Raw genomic sequence first — 10,748 nt, 5'->3', positions numbered from 1 at the left:
TTGCTCATAAACTTAGCATCCCTATCATACAATATGACCAATAGTAACCCATGTAATTTAAATGCATGCTCCATGAACTAAGTGGCCACCTAAGATGTGGTATATAGAGTTTTAAGTGGGAATAAAGTGGATAGCTTTAGTGAGCTTGTCAGCTATCACATATATGCTCTTTCATCTTTTCTTAGTTATGGGTAGTCCAATAACAAAATCCATATTGATATGTATCGATTTCCCTTTAGGATTAGGCAAGTCCTACAATAGACCAATTGTCTAAGCATGTTGCCCTTGTTTGAAGCATTTCCTTTAGTTGATTAAAGCCGCAATCAGCAATGGCATCCCAAAAACAAGACTTCATCTTTAAGCAATCTATCAAGGGTGCAATAATTGTGGCATAATGCTTGATGAATTTTCTATAAAATGAGTATAGACTAAGGAAACCATGTAAGGAGTAGTACTCGAATAAAATGAGTATAGACTAAGGAAACCATGTAAGGAGTAGTACTCGATGGTGTGGGCCGTCCTTTATACATTGCACCTTTTTGGAGTCAGCTTGTATGCCATTTTCACTAACAATGTGTCTCAAGTACTCCATTGATGTATACATGAAGATGCACCTACTTTCCTTAGTAGATAGCCTATGCTCTCTCAAGACATCAAACACCCTTCTAACATGTGCCAAGTGCTCCTCTTGTGATCTACTATAAATAAGAATGTCATTAAAGAAGAGGAGCATAAACTTGAAAAGGAAGGGGTGTAAGATTTTATTCATGAGGCTCTAGAATGTGGCAAGGATAATCACCAATCCAAAAGGCATCACTAGGAAACAGCAGAGTCCACCATCAATCCACCCTCCCATATACATTTCTAATGATAACCAAAGTGCAAATCAATTTTATTCAAATATCATGCCCATTTCAACTCATCCAAGAAGTCATCAATCCTCAAGATAGGATATTGATTCTTGACTGTGATTTTATTCAAGTCCCTGTAGTCAATGCACATGTGGAAAGAGCCATCTTTCTTCTTGACTAGTAAGACTAGATATGCATAAGGTGAGGAACTCAACTAAATAAACCCCATCTTAAGTAACTCCTTGACTTGCTTTGCAACTTCTTCATGTTCATACTTAGAGAGTTTGTAAGGAGGCTTGTTCACTTGCTTAGAATGGGACTCCTGATCAATTGGGTAATCCACTTGCCTCTTAGGGAGAAGAGATATACTGAGAGAAGTTCATGGTAATTTTCCCAAGTGTTTTTGGTAGTTACAATTTAAGACAACGTCAATGGAGCCCATTTCTAATACAAGCCACATAGTTTCCAGCCAAGCATAGGGGAATCTTTGAGCATATATGCGTATTGATTTCTTTATCATTGTTTGCCACTTGAAATTTCAAGGGGTATTGTAATTTTGAGAAAAACATTTCAGCCAATTAGTGGCTAATTTATGGAGAAAACTATGTGTAATACCACTATCCACCAAGATAAATATGTGCTTTCCATTATTGTTTCCTTGAATGCATAGTGTGATGGGGCTTCTAGAACCTATCCATGCATCTATAGAGATGGAGAAAGGAGAAGTGGTAGCTTGAGGGAGTATAGCAGGAGTGATCACCATTAGGCAAGCAACTACTTGGGTCGAACCCATCATCCATGTCATAGAACTGTTCTTGGTTTAAATCCTCTACACAATCCTCATTTTTAGCACGTACCAAGGTATTTGCAACATTTAAAGCATGTGATTCCTCATCTTCATTTTCCCAATCCTCCATAACATACACGTTGTGAACTTTGGCCTTTGCTATTTTGTAGGGGCATTTGAGGCATGGTCCACCATGTAATTATCTCCACACTTAAAACATAATCCCTTTTCTTTCCTATGATTCACAACATCTCGATACATAAATTTTTGACCACTTGAGGAGCCTGATGCATTTTGGGCTTTGTTTTCAATATACTTGCCATCTCCATTTGGGCTAAGTGATGTCCCAAAAGTGCCCTATTTTCTTTCAACATTCAAGGAGGAATAAATGGGGATTTTGGGGTTGTTAATAAGCATAGGATTTCCTCTATAAACGCCATCATTTTGGCATTGCCTCATTGGAGTTCTTGACTATCCAAATCCTTGTTCTTATGGTATTTCCTTGCATATATTTCAGCCAATCCAATTGCATCAAATATAGTAGAAGTATTTTGAGCCATTAAATCAGCAGATAACTTGGATCTAACCCATAGATGTACTTGTGCAATTTGGTATCATCATTTATGCTCTCAATATACATTTTCAAGTTAATAAACTAATTTACTATGAGATTGCATTAATCAATTTGATACCATCATCTTGCCAACCACTCCTTTTTACACCAGGGATACAAATACTAGAACCATGTGCATCTTCAAGTCTTCCCAATCAATGAATTGATGGTTCTCTCTACTGATGTAGTGTCTCCATGTGTGGAAAAAACCTTCCATGTGGAGAGAAGAAAATATAATTTTTTGATTATCAATGCATGGGTAGATGTTGAAATATGACTCCAATTTGGAAGTCCATTCTTCCAAGTTGGATGGGGATGGTGATTCTCCATCATACTCGATAAGAATGATCTTATCACAAATGTCATTAGGGTCTTACTGTCCATGGAAACCTTGTTGTCCATCATACCATGCTACCCATACATATTATGCTATCCATACATACCATTATGTGCATTTATCCCATGTTTCCCATGATAACCATGATGTCCACTATTGACATACTAGTCATTAATACCTTACTATCAATTATTGGGTTGGGCCACATAAGTGCTATTAGGGTTCCTAAGGAAATTGGGATAGCTTCTACCAATGGTGAGCAAGGGCCTCATTGGAGGATTGGAGAGTGCAAAAGAGGCTCATCATTAACGTGGGAGGGCTCAACATCCTCATAAGTGCTAGGTTGGATACCCCTAGCTCCAAGGATATCCTATGGGCCATGCATGGGCTCCAGTGGTGGAGGCTATCACGCTTGGTGGTTAGACCCATTGGCCTTCTCTTGCACCAAAGTGGTGGCTAATTGGGTTGCAAGAGTGGTAAGCTGCTCCAATGCCTATTGATTCTTAGAGTTGGAGAGGGATATTTGCTCAATCTCTTGATTTATCTTAGAGAGCATGTGACAACGGTTGCCAACCATGTCATTGTGCTGCTCCATGTGACAAAGCTCTTGTCAATATAAACTATAGTAAAATGGGTCCATATCATGCAGCTCTTCTTGCATGTCACCATTATGATCTTGCGTGGAGCTAGTTTCATCATTCGTTGATGTCCTAGAGTCTCTAATCTCCCTATGGACCTCATCCAGGGCCTTTTCTTTACCTTTATACCCTGCCATCTTAGTGTAGTCCACATGACCCACTATCCATAAAATGGGTGTAACTTTTAGTAGTAGGTAACTCTAATTGAGGAAATTTTTATTTCAAATCTAAGGCGACAACACCCTCTTCAAGATAATATATTAAGATTTATGATACAAAATAATAAGAGAATTCTGTTAATGAATCTCTATGATTGTCTTGGAGCAATCTCTACACCATGTCCACAATGACCCTTGTGCACAAAAATGGTGATATCTCCTAGGCCACAACTCTGATATTAGGAAGATTTTTTATTCAAATCAATGGGGAAGATGCCCTCTTCAAGATGAGATATAATGTTACTTCCCAAATTCAATACAAATTTTATTGCAAAAAGCTTTTTGTGACTATTCTGATATTCCTATAAGTAGCACACTACCTATCCTTACCTGATTTCTCATGGTTTGAGTAGCTTAAGGATTGAAAACACTGAGCATCATACATAAAAAATTAATAATGATACCACATCCATCCAAGCATCAATTTACTTTGCGAGCATTGCATATGAAGGCCTCGTTACCATACATCTTGCATTGACTGCATACACACAAGTATCGAGCTCCAAATCACTGATAGGTGGACAAAGTTCCCATCAACCCAAGTGGTACACCCCTTCAGAGTTTTAAGTGGTAAGGGAGGGTCATCTCTCTACTGGCTTACCACCTTGCCTAGCATTGGCCTTTTTCCTTGGCTAGAGTATGCATGAAAGATATTTTGAAATTAATCGACTAGCATGAGATGCATGCTGGAAAAGAAAATTTGGGCCTTTTCACAAATTGCATGGAATTGACAATGGTTTGGGTGAGAGAGGAGCTTACCTTGGCAGGCTAATGACTCACTGGATGCCAACTTATCCTTTTACAATGGCTCAATAATTTCTTTTGGGATTAAACCAATAAACACACCACAAGGGAATATTAGGGGTAAATATAAACCAAATGAGAAAATTTTCCATGACTAATTGCATTCCTTATGAAATGGTAAAGGCAATCAAGCTATTGATTTCAATGGACAGCATGCATCAAGTAGAGTTTCTAATTACAAGGAAACATTCAATCCTTAAATCTCTGCAACAAGATGATTTAGCTCAAGAAATGGATTCAAATGAGAGATTAGGATTCAATTAGCATATCTTTTCAATGCTTGGAGTAGATGGATGAAACTTCTTTGATCAAGAGGCCCAAATCCTCAATCAATTTAGTCCGAGGAAGCAAAATACATTTGATAAGTCATACTTTTCAATTATTTGGGGTGTGCACTGATGGTTGGGGCTCTTGTAAGCTTGGTCTAGCTTCTTCTTCAAGAATTGAAAGCTTTAAGTGAAGCTTTCATGGATGCCCATGAAGAATCTTGGCATTCAAAGCTCCATGTCATCAATCCCCTCCAAACTCGAGAATGGTTGAAGAAGTTCTTGGTGGCTGGGATTTTAGATATTTTTGAAAGGTCCTAATAGCTTGGCATGAGAAGCTTCAATTGTTGCCCAAACTGTGTACGTCAGGGTGATTTGCTTATCTTAGGAGAAAGGACTGACAAGAAAGAGGGAAAAGAGGTTCAAGGATGGCCATGAAGAGTGCCCTTTTCTTAGGGAAGAGAGGACTTGAAGCTTGATTAGCTAGAGAACTGAGCGTGCAGAGGAGAAGGAAAGAGGGCCATCAATGCCAAATGTGGCACATTTTGTAGGTTGCTTGTTGCTATCCATGTGGCTCTACTGCAAGTCTGAATGGTGTTGGCATGCTTTAGATCATGTAATGAGTGCTCTTATATGGTCACTAAGGCATGGGAAGGGCAGGTGCAGCAAGAAAATGAAGATCTCTTAGCTAAGAATCCATGGTAGTTTGAACAAGAAGAGAGAGAGAATGTCTAAAGCAAAAAGTAATTGGGGTTTTTGCTCCTCCTCTAACTCTTGAGGCTCCAAATTTACCATGGAACCCCTAAAATTTGCATAAGAAAGTGTGACAACTCACTAATTTAACGATTTTACCTCCAGATATGTCAAGAACATCAACCATAGCTCTTGCTTGTCCTCAAGAAAGCTACCAATCAACTATAGTCCTCCTTGCTGTACCTATACCTACTACATGAGTAACTAGGGGTTTCATTGTTCTAATAGGGAAAAGTAGATTTGAAAGGAGAGAAAGGATCAAAGCACACAGCTCGAATACCAACTATGATGAATAAAACCTAGGAGAGAGGTGAGAGAAGGAAGAAGATTGTAGAGAAGAGAGAGAAAGAGAGACACCTTCTATACCCCAATCAGTGTGACTCGGTATATAACTCCTTGGTTTCCATGTGATCTCACTATTTACAAGTGGTGGCACATGCAAAGGTGTTGCCTAAAAAGGTCTACTTTAAAATTTTAACTAATTTTCTTACGTATCCAAAAAATGCTTAGAGCCTTTGATACAATTATTGTGTGCTACATTGTATATTGTCCTTGAATGGACAAACCAAAACTAAAGAATGAGCTCATGTTTTCTCATGAGTAAGGTTTAGACATGTGAATTCTTGCAACAAGATACCATGTCATGCAAATAAAAGGACATATGGAAGCATAGAATCCATGATAGAATCATATCGTGAAATTTATAATCCCAATTTACTAGTTAACAAGAAGATAACCCATAATGGTGGGTGAATTTGTTGATCCAAAAGCTAACAACATACCGCTCTTACTCTCATGCTCTCCTCTCTTAGGAGTTAGGACATGTTTTGAAGCCCATGGAACTAAAAGCAAAACAATACTAAATTGATTGCACCCCAAATATTTGAAGATGCTTTGACCATGCTTACAAGCATGATCCCTACCCAATGCTTGGTGATTGACCACTTCTTCATTAAGCGGTATGAAGCTCAAGCAATAGTTAATATTAAATCTTCTATGGAGAATCTAACGTGCCACTAGTTCAAGCTCCCCAAACATCTCAATGCAAGGATGGAAAATATGACAAAGGAGTCCCCTTTAGCACCACAATATCACATTTACCAATCTACTCAGAAGCATTATGTCATTGTGATTGATCATTGCTCCACTTACTATTTCGAAAGGTTTAGTGGGAAAAGATTGTCCATTTTGTCATCATATTCTTAGCAAATGAAAACACATCTAGCTTTAACACCTATAAAGAACTAGTCTAACACCATTTTCTCAATGCAATGGTGCAAAAATATAGACCAAGAAACTTTAGATCAAGCACTATTAGACCACCAACTCTGTGAATGAAATAGGCATGTTGGCATAATAACAACAATGTTGAACACCACAACACATAAAAAGAGAAATATGCCCTTACACTTGGAAAGCAACTAGGTCAAGTTGAGAATTTGTTCATAATATTGAGGATTTTTGCTTATTCAATTCATAGGGAGAAATATGTAATAACCCAAGCCATATCCATGTCTATGAAGCTCTTTGCTTGTCTTAGAATGTGATTCTTTTGCTCATGGCTTGATGATTCAAGTCTTAGGAGACTAGAAATGGTTTTCTCTATAGATTGAAGGTTCAAGACAAGGCTCATTCCCAATCTCGCATCTTTAGTCATTTTCCTTGATTTGGTAGGCTTGCAAGGTTGAGTATGATAGGCTTGTTAGAACTTCACTTATGAGCAGCTTAGCTTATGAGAGCCTACAATGTGATATTTGCAAAGCATAGCTTGAAGGTGACTAGCAAACATTGTATATCAACTTGAGGATTTAGTTTATGGCATAGCGATACAATTGAGGATTCAATACACAAGTATCAAGTAAACCCATATTGAGAGATTTCTTTAGCCATAAATAAAAATATTCAATTCATTCATCCTTGATTTAGAACCCCCCAAGAAATACAAGAGGATTAGATATATTGACATTGGGAGACTCCTTTAGCCATGAATAAAACCAATGAATTTATTCGTCCTTGATTTTGAATCCAACCAAACCAAATGTAAATGAGGCAAACAAGCGACAGAAGTTGTTGTCTATATGATGGCCTATTCATTGATGCCCTTTGTCCTTTGGTACAAGCTTCCTAATCACACTGTCACTCGGGAAAATTAAGACAATATGATCTCTTAAGACACATAGTACAATTAGCATTAGGGTTTTTTATTCAAAGACATTTTGTACATTCTAGCATATCATGGCTATGACCATTCTTGATTCATTGCATGCAGTTGAGTACATTAATTTATCATCTTTGTTGAAATATTATTGTGCTCTCTCTCTCTCTCTCTCTCTCTCTCTCTCTCTCTCTCTCTCTCTCTCTCTCTCTCTCTCTCTCTCTCTCTCTCTCTCTCTCTCTCTCTCTCTCTCTCTCTCTCTCTCTCTCTCTCTCTCTCTCTCTCTCTCTCTCTCTACACACACACACATATATATGCATAGGTCCTCAATAGTATCAAAGTTGACTTTACCATAGCCATTATTATCCACTTCTACCCATGTGCACAGTCAAATAACCATTGCCATTGAGCTCCATCCTTGGATCGTCTCTCATTTTGAGCCATTGACGTTGTTTCAACTTTCACTTTCAATAGGAGTTGATGGTCATACAACCTCAACTCCATCTCGAGCCTCAACCACCTCTCAAGTTGGTACTTGCCAATCTCACCAAAAGTAACCACCTAGGCACACCAAGTAAGCTACCCAAATTGCTCCACCATCCTCAACTCCATAAATGCCACCCAATCAACCAACAATTTTGGACCTTTTCCATCCTAAAAAGTGGAGCATTTTCCAAAACTCCCTTGTCTCACATATTGCCTAATTTGACATTGTCCTCTTACTTTCTCAACTTGCAAACAAGTATTTGAGGCTTTGGCTCCAATCATTCTATACCAACTTTTGAGCATCAAGAATGTCGAGTCTAGTGTAGCAAATGTGGGCATATATTGAAGTAAAATTGTATCATTCAAGATCTTTCCAATCATTCAAATCACATAAAAAGAATGAGCAACAAGAAAATTATTAAGGCTCAAATTAGGAATGATAGTTGAATTAAAGAAAGATTTATCATGGCTTGGAGAAAATGATATTTTCATGTAGTAAAAGTGTAATGCTTATTGTTTTTGTAGTATGCTAAGTTTGTATGGAATTTGCTTTGGGTTTTGACAAACTCCTTTATTGTGTTGGTAAAGCCAATGAGAATTGTTATTGAGGATTGATTGTGATATGATCAAGACATCCCTCTAGCTTTGGAGTGGGGTGGCCACTAAGAGTGGATGCATTGTTTAAAAACCACTTGGCATCATGGGCATGAGATAGGTGGTGAATAAGACATCCCTCGGAGAAGTAGAGTCGAGTGTTGGGTCTAGGCAAGGTTATCACCCAACTAGTCACATTGCCGATTGCCTAAGACAAGGTGTATGATCCCTTAAGGCATACCAAGTTAGTGCAAGAGATGGTTGAATCCTAGGTTAGCAATAGTTTTCTTTTGGCTAATTATGAGACTAATGGTTTTTATATTAATGAAACGTTGCTTATTTTCTCATGAAAGAATATGTATGCATTGGTTTATTAATGTTAATGCTTAAAGGGATCATACAATAGCAATGTGTAACAAGTTAATTAAGGAAGTCATTTGTATATGTCAAAAACATGCAGCAACATAAACTATTTAGAGAACTAAAGATTCCAATGTGAGTGGGTGCAAAGTAGGTGGATGGAGGTTCCGATGAACCCAAGGACCTATGGGTGGACCTGATAAAGCAAGTTGCTTTTTACATTATTGTTTAGGGTTAGAACCCAATGATCATGACACTTACATAAAGGCGGTACTAGTGTATGAGGCCTGCAAAACAATTGTCAACTCTCTTGGATCAAGTGCAATGTTAGCTATTTTCATCTCTACTCAATGCATAGTGATTGTCTTACATGGATGTTAGGCTGCTATTAAGGTGAATGTCCAATATTTTCCCTTGAAGTAGAACCAAAACTCCCACATTCAATTAAGCATGCAATTCATGGAAAGGGGGTAACATAGCTTTGCTTGTGCAACCAAGGATTTGGCTAACTGCTTGATAATTCCTCTAAAGTTTCAATGGGGAATAGCTTACATTTATGCGATATAATTATAATCATTCATATAGATTATTTATTTGTTTTTAATGCTACAAGTTCTTGTATTTTGATTGTGGTGCTTCCAAAGCACATCACTTCTTGAGAACTATTTTTTTAGTCTCTCATGTTCCTAAGGGGGGCATTGTTATGTGTAATAATGCCTCATGTCTGTGGAAGGCATTAGGCAAGTGTGTGCCATTCATGTTTTGGGTACTCCTTTACTCTTGCAAGATATTCTCTGTGTGCCAAGCATCAAGAAAATTTTGATTTCTACTTTAACCATTGCTACTTCATGCATTCATGCTCCAAGTATGTTGTCTATGACATCAAAATGACTGATAGTTTAACTACAAGTCCTAATAAAGCTAATGCATATGACTAGCAACTTATTGACAATAATGCGAATCATGCAATTTCATCTAGTGAGAATCCATGATAATCACCCATCTATAGCATCAAACTTTTGGGCACCTCAATTATAGCACATTGTTAAAGTTACACACCTAAAATATTGTTAATCAATATCTAAGGACACAAATGCCAAGTAGCCATATTTGTGAAGGATCTCCCCTTTGTAAAATGCATCTTTATTGGCTAGAGTATTATTAGCTAAGGCTATCATCTCTTCCATCCTTCTACTAGAGGTTCTCATCAATAGAGATGTTTTTACTAAGCATTTCAATATGCCTTTGTTGGAGTCAAAAACATCTTATTGATGTCTATAATGTATTTGACAGCTTGTTCCCTTTGTTCAAAAATGGTACCACAATTGATGGGCCTTCTAAACCTTCATGTCCACTAATTATGGCTCATTCTTTGCTACTAAATCAACCTAATTTATAGCACCCCAATTAGTCTAATTTTTCTCCAAATGGTCAATCTCTTTTACATGAAGCTTTGGAGTAGAGTAGGAACCTAGCAAAATTCAACCACTAAAGAAAGTTCCCAAATGGCTACTTAAGACACTCAAAACAATAGACAATCCCTTATATCAATTGTCTACACATGACCAAAAGCTTGTCAAGAACAAGGTCATCTTTTGACATATGTATTGGACCAGAAGCTTGTCGAGAACAAAGTCATCTTTTGACGTATGTATTGATGGCTCTAACATGTAATGAGAAACCCCTATCTCATGAAGATACATTTACATATTACCTATAGATGGATGCTATCAGAGTTGAATTTTAGATTTGAACCATTAGAATGATAATTGAGAGCTATGTGGCCTACCTCTAACCAAGCATAATATATGCACAAAGTGGGACTCTAAAAACCAAAAGAAAATCTAATAATTTTGTGATGGACAAGAATAAAGCAAGAAGGTACT

Source organism: Lygodium microphyllum, chromosome 4 (assembly GCF_053477565.2).
Source record: "Lygodium microphyllum isolate KBCC chromosome 4, Lygodium_microphyllum_v1.1.10, whole genome shotgun sequence".
Lineage (NCBI taxonomy): Eukaryota > Viridiplantae > Streptophyta > Polypodiopsida > Schizaeales > Lygodiaceae > Lygodium > Lygodium microphyllum.
The sequence above is the reverse complement of the archived record's forward strand: the minus strand, read 5'-3'. Positions refer to the sequence as shown.